This window comes from Bemisia tabaci, chromosome 2, assembly GCF_918797505.1.
Source record: "Bemisia tabaci chromosome 2, PGI_BMITA_v3".
NCBI classification, from domain to species: domain Eukaryota; kingdom Metazoa; phylum Arthropoda; class Insecta; order Hemiptera; family Aleyrodidae; genus Bemisia; species Bemisia tabaci.
In genome coordinates, this window is record NC_092794.1 from 3,953,831 (window position 1) to 3,959,874 (window position 6,044).

Genomic DNA, 6,044 nt, shown 5'->3' on the forward strand with positions numbered 1-6,044 from the left:
AGAAGACGTAGGGAGTATGGAGCGATCCCATTGGACGAAACTGGTGGTCTTTACAGGCTAAGAGGGAAACTGATAGACTAACTGTCGGGTCTCTTGTCGGTTGCCGTTAGTTAGTCTATTACCTACCTCCTTTGTCCATCGTAACCACCCGCCTCCACCGGTAGGATACCTCCATATTCCTTTTGTCTTCTTCATCTATAGCTTTGTCTATCAATTTCAATAATCGGCCGGCTGGCGGTCGTTTTTCCAGTATAAAAACAAAACATGAGTGGAGACTTACAAAGTCGCAATCCACGATACACATTTAATGGACATAGAGCCGTCGACATTTACCTATATCTCTAAAAAAGAGTTTTCTACCTAACTGATATGACAACGTTGCGAAGCATGATGGCGCTTATGAAATGGGCTTATTGAGAGTGAGAAAAGAGATGCTCTGACCCCCTGACCCCGCCCCCTCAGAGATCGCGTGGACTGCTTTGCGTTCTATTCACGGGAAAAGATTAATTTGAAGCCAATTTCAGAGTATGAACACTCGCGGGCTCCGCCAGAGTTCGACAGAGTCTTTCAACTACACTTGATTGATGAATTAAGCATAAGGAGAAGAAGAAGAATAGGAGGGAAAAGAAGAAGAAAAGAGGAGATCAGGAGCGGGAGGCGATAGGACGCAAGCGAAACGTCTCAGTTACCCATCATCGTAACAAGAATGTATGGAAACATGCGTTGCCTGAATACGTGAGCATATATACTGCCGTGGTCAGGAAAAACCCCGCATGAGCATTCAAATGTTGCCAAATTTCCCGAGCAAAAATATTCATTTTTGAGGAAAGTTATGCATATTTTTCCTTGAAATGTTCAAATATTTTAAATTAAGTGGGGAATAGCATTGACGAAAAAATTGGAAGAGAAATGTTCCATATCCTCCAAATAAATGTGTATTTTATCAAAGGAAATTTAGCAATGCCTGAAGGCACTTACGGGGTTTTTCCTTAGAACAGCAGTATGCACAAATCAGGAATGCTTCCGCACTTGTGTATGGAAATGATGCTGGTTGTTCTCTATAATTACTTGCAACACACCGTGAATCTATATTCTAATTGTAAGTCGCACTCCACTGCTTGCCTCGTGGAGCCTCGCTTTGCCCTATTTCTCCCTCTCCCTTTTCGCAAAAAGAGGAAGGAAAAAAAAGGATCTTTGACTGTGAAAGAAGCGCAAGACTGCCACGGGTAAACTCGGACGTGAATGATCAAAGAAAATAATTCTCGTGTCCCAAAAAATCCAAAATCGAGTTAGGCTCGGGGAAACTGTCCACGATTTCAACAGAAAAATAACGAAAAAGTCTAGGCCTCAGTGATTTAAGGGTGGTAATTTAAAAAACTAGGCTTCCAGAAACAATAATCGCAAGGTTTTGATATATGACGTAATTGGGACGTAAAATAGTTGGATTAAAATTTATGTTACTCTCCCACGGACAAAATAATGAACCAAACCAATCTCGTAGTTTTTGGAATGTAAAAAAGTACTTTGTCCATGACGCAATTTTAGATCAGATGGAGAATTTGCTGTCTTAAACATTTGTCACCGAAGACTAGGGTTCATTTTACGGTGGACGGTCAAGACACTATACGGCTATCTTTATTTCTTTTTATATAATTTATTTAACCTTTCTTTCACGCTTTAGGAAGGATTTAGGATCAAGGATTTTCACCCATTTTTCTCTTAAATGATTCGAATACATACGATTATGCTTCATTCGAGGGAGTGCATGTAACAATGACATTTTTAGTGGACAATGGATCAGTTGCGCTGGTCACAGAATTTTGTTTTGATTATTAATTCTCGTAGATAAGCTAAAAATAATGAGATCCGTACAAGTAACAACTTTCTACGTTCAATATTATCCGAGATATCGCCCTTTGAAAAGTCGAGTTTTTGACGTCATCCACCGCGGTAGAGACACCCTTGGTTTCTTCCGCCTTGCTTTCAATAGTCGGTGTGACGCACATTTGCACTGGTCATTCAGCGTGAAACACGGAGGAAAGGGAGGTCGAGAAAACCGAGGGTGTCACTACCACCGCCGTGGATGACGTCATAAAACGAACTTTACAAAGCACGATATCTAAGTTGATATTGAACGGAGTAAGGTTGCTGTTCGGACATATTTTATTATTTTTAGCTGATCTACAAGAGTCAAACATCAAAACACGCTTCTGTGACCAGCGCAACTGACCCATTACGCGGGACTCCGGAGCAAGATATAGATTCCGGCATCACGAAATACACCTTCATAAAAGAAAGCTACGTTCGGAACTTAATTTGTATCTGCTGCGGTGTCCGAGTGGTTAAGGAGTTGGACTTGAAATCCAATGGGTTCTACCCGCACAGGTTCGAATCCTGTCCGCAGCGATATTCGTTTTACAGTAATAATTCATTGCTTCAAAATATCAGTGCCCCAGCTCTTAAAATATACCTGAGTCCATCTTAGTCCTTGAAAATAACGGTCAATCACGTCAACTTCATTGTTTTAAATTTAAATACGCGTTTTGCAATCCCGTTACAATAATGTTTCAATCATGCGATCGGATTTGGAAAATTCAGCAACGCCACATATGTGCTTGCTTTTTCTAAACATCTTGAGTTCGGTAACTTTTTGCTCTCTGGGTAATGGTGTGTACTCGATAATTTCTCATCGACAAAATGAGAATTAGACATAATATAATGATTCATAAAGGTAATGAGTATTACGACCATTACGTCCAAGATATCGGACACCCTTATAACTTAACCATGAGACAGAAATTTGAGCCTAGCATCCAAGACTGTGGGCCCCATGGATATTCTCTATTACCGAATGAGCATTGTGTCAAAAAAATGTGCGAAGAAAATTTCAATTTACTAAGCACGAAAACATCAAGTTGGAAGTTCGTGTGGATATGTCGAAGGCAAATGGTCAAATCAGGCATTTGGTTAAATGCCTAGTCTAGTCGAATATTCAAATATCCTAGTGCGACCCGCCTTTGCTGAGTAGCAGGTATAAAGTGGTGAGTGGTGTGTGCCCGAAGAATCAAAACGCCTTCAATTCTGTGCGTATGCAACATGGACATCCGTGGAGTTCGAATAGTTGCATCCAAGCGTTGTAATGAAATTCGCTTAGTGATCGCATGTGATACCTAACTGAGGGTGCTTTGATATTTCTCTTGAACCACAACGTAATTCCTGCGTCGCTCATTGCGCCGGTGCTAAACTAATTCTGATTTTTATTGTAAAATTGCCAATTTTCCGAGTAATGCTTTGAGTTTTCAAGCGTATTACAACGTTGCCACTTGAAAATATGGGCTGCAACGCGTCACTATTGTGATTTTATATTTCAGTATAAGATTTGCACTGTCAAAGAACCGTCACAAATATATTCTCTAAATTTTAGTGCTAGTTTGTCTTTTGGACGGAGTCTATTTGATATCACATGATTGAAAAGTACCCTTGTTGGAATCAGATTTTTAACATGAAGTTCTCGAATCTCTTTTTCTCAAACTTCAAGGGCAATCTTTTATGCGCAGACGACTCCTTGCTCTCGCAAATGCTCAGCGCAGATTCGCGCTTTTGGACATTTGTGCATTCGGAATCTACCCATTAGGTTCTACGGACACTTGCTCAGCTATGACATTTGTATTGACATTTAAGCTGTACGATGTCTACACCGGTTTTCATCTCGAGGTGTGGTCACGTTCTCATGTCAGGAGGGCGACGAACCTTTCTGTTTTTGAAAATGCTCCACAGTTAAAATCGTTATCACTCTTCTACCAAAAAATTGTAAAACAACTGTACTTTAATTTTAAGTTTAAAAAATCTGTAAGTTTCATTTATGTCGACGCGCTCAGTTTTAATTACGGCAAAGGAAATGTTTTCTTTTTTTTTTAAGTGTTGATGTGAAATGTGGCGCACAATTTTGGAAACACCGCAATGGACGGGGTTCTTGCTCGCCGAATGTTCCCGCCAAAAAAGTTACCATCAGCTGAGACGGGCTAGGTTGCAGTTGTGAGGGTTTGCCATGGTTAGAGTAAAAAAAAAAGTAAAGGTCGTTGTGTGTTTAGTCCCCGAAAAAAGTTTTGTTTCTCCTGGCCCCATTTGTCCACATTTTGTCTCATTTATTAAACGATTATCCCTCATATCAAAAGTGAGTATTGATTTGTATTTTTCACTGAACACTGTCCAATTCATGAAAATGGGTGCAACTTGCTTCTCATTTTTTGCAGTGAACCTAGAGTTCAGCCCTCAACTGGCGAGCTGACCTGCATGTTCCTCAAAGCATTAGGTCCCAATGACTGAACACTACCAAAAAGAACGTTTTTAGGCGTATTGCGCAAGCTTTTTCAGGCAAAACTCGAGATTGCGCAATGAATGGCTTCGGTATGCTAGAGCAGGCTACTTTCCGTCAGATTCCCAGCAGTGGCTTGCTAGTCGGGGTAATGGCATCGGGTCAGCCCAGTTTTAATCCTGGCTGGAACTCGGCAGGATTGCGATGCGACGCTTCGCAAACATTCCCTGGTTAGGTTTCGATACGTCGATGGATCTGCCATTTATACCTATGAATAAGGATCGATAAGTAGGGTGTTTGCGACGAACTCCTTAAGAATCGATTCTTTAAGATAGCTTCAAATACGGAAATATCGATAATCGATCATTTACGCCTCAGAGTTAGGTGTCCAACACATCCCATGCCCTGCCCCTTGGGTACGTGGATAAGTTGGACGATGAGTTGAGGTCTGCAGAACCTCGTTGCAAAGAGAAGAAACTAGATCAAGTGCTTAAGCGGTTGGGCAGTTCAGAAAATGGAAATGGCGAATATCCGCAGTCGATTCGCCGGAAAAAGCCACCACTTCCCGGCACTGAAATTTGCTTAGCTCTGATATCAGCGATAATTATCTCAATAGCACCATAACCAAGGTTGATTGACCCGGGTCCGTCCGTCAGCAAAGTTGAGTGCGGTATAATTTTTAAACCTCGATATACAATTAAATTCCAAACCAACTCTGATTGAAATAGACCATTAAAGAGAGGATTGAACTAAGGTTCATTTTTCTAGATTTTTTAACACTTTTGGGATTCCAAAAATGGGGCCTATTTCAAAATATATTTTTAGCGCGTTCTCGTGACGTACCCAGGCGAAGGAAAGGAAAAGACGTTTGCAGATTGGTTAAAATCAGCCTCAGGCATCACCTTGCTACGTCAACTTGGTTGTTGGATTTTGAATATTTCTCCCTTTAGAAATGCCATTTTGAACTGTTCAAAGGATTTTTTAGTTTTTTCACATGTTACACAAGACACAAGATACCTACTACAGAAGTTCCTTGCTTTTGCTCCATTTTTTCACTCTGTCCAATGGTCCATTTTATCATGATTGTCTTCCTTTATGTGTTATTTAGGGGAAATTTCTACGGAAACTGTCCAATTTGCGCGAAACGCTTATCAACGCCTTTGCAACTGCAGGAATACTTAATGCATTGCGCAAAACACATTGCAGTCGCTGGTCGGCGCGGCACCCATAGTAGCGCCTACAAGACTGCAGGAATACTTCACGCATTGCGCCAAACACATTTCAGTCGCTGGTCGGCGCGACACGCATAGTAGCGCCTACAAGACTGTAAGAATACTTCACGCATTGCGCCTATCACAGTGCGGTCGCTGGTCGGCGTGAAGAAATGCATAAGGACAATTCTACGAAAACTGTCTAATTTGACTTCCAAATAACCCAAAATTCATGTAGATTATTTTGGATCGAGAGTTTTATTTCCTGGTCAAGTAAACTGTGAGGCCTAAAAATTTCATAAGGGTACCTTTTTTTATCAGACACTTTCTTCCCCTTCTTTTCGCACACAAAATATCATATGTGTTGTGACGGTCGTGACAAAGATAAACAAAGACGATCAAGACAAACAAGATCTGCTAAGATACACGTGTTTTAATGTGAAATGCCACAAGATGATATCACTAGGCGGTGTATTTTCTCACTATTAAATCTATTTTCATACTATTTCCCATATCAG

At 40.9% G+C, this 6,044-nt stretch overlaps 1 non-coding gene across 1 annotated transcript; it reads left to right on the forward strand.

Annotated features, from left to right (window-relative positions):
- The first annotated feature begins 2,324 nt into the window (after window positions 1–2,324).
- On the forward strand, window positions 2,325–2,406 carry TRNAS-UGA (transfer RNA serine (anticodon UGA)). The gene has a single exon. It is a non-coding gene; the product is annotated as a tRNA-Ser (tRNA).
- The last annotated feature ends 3,638 nt before the right edge of the window (window positions 2,407–6,044 follow it).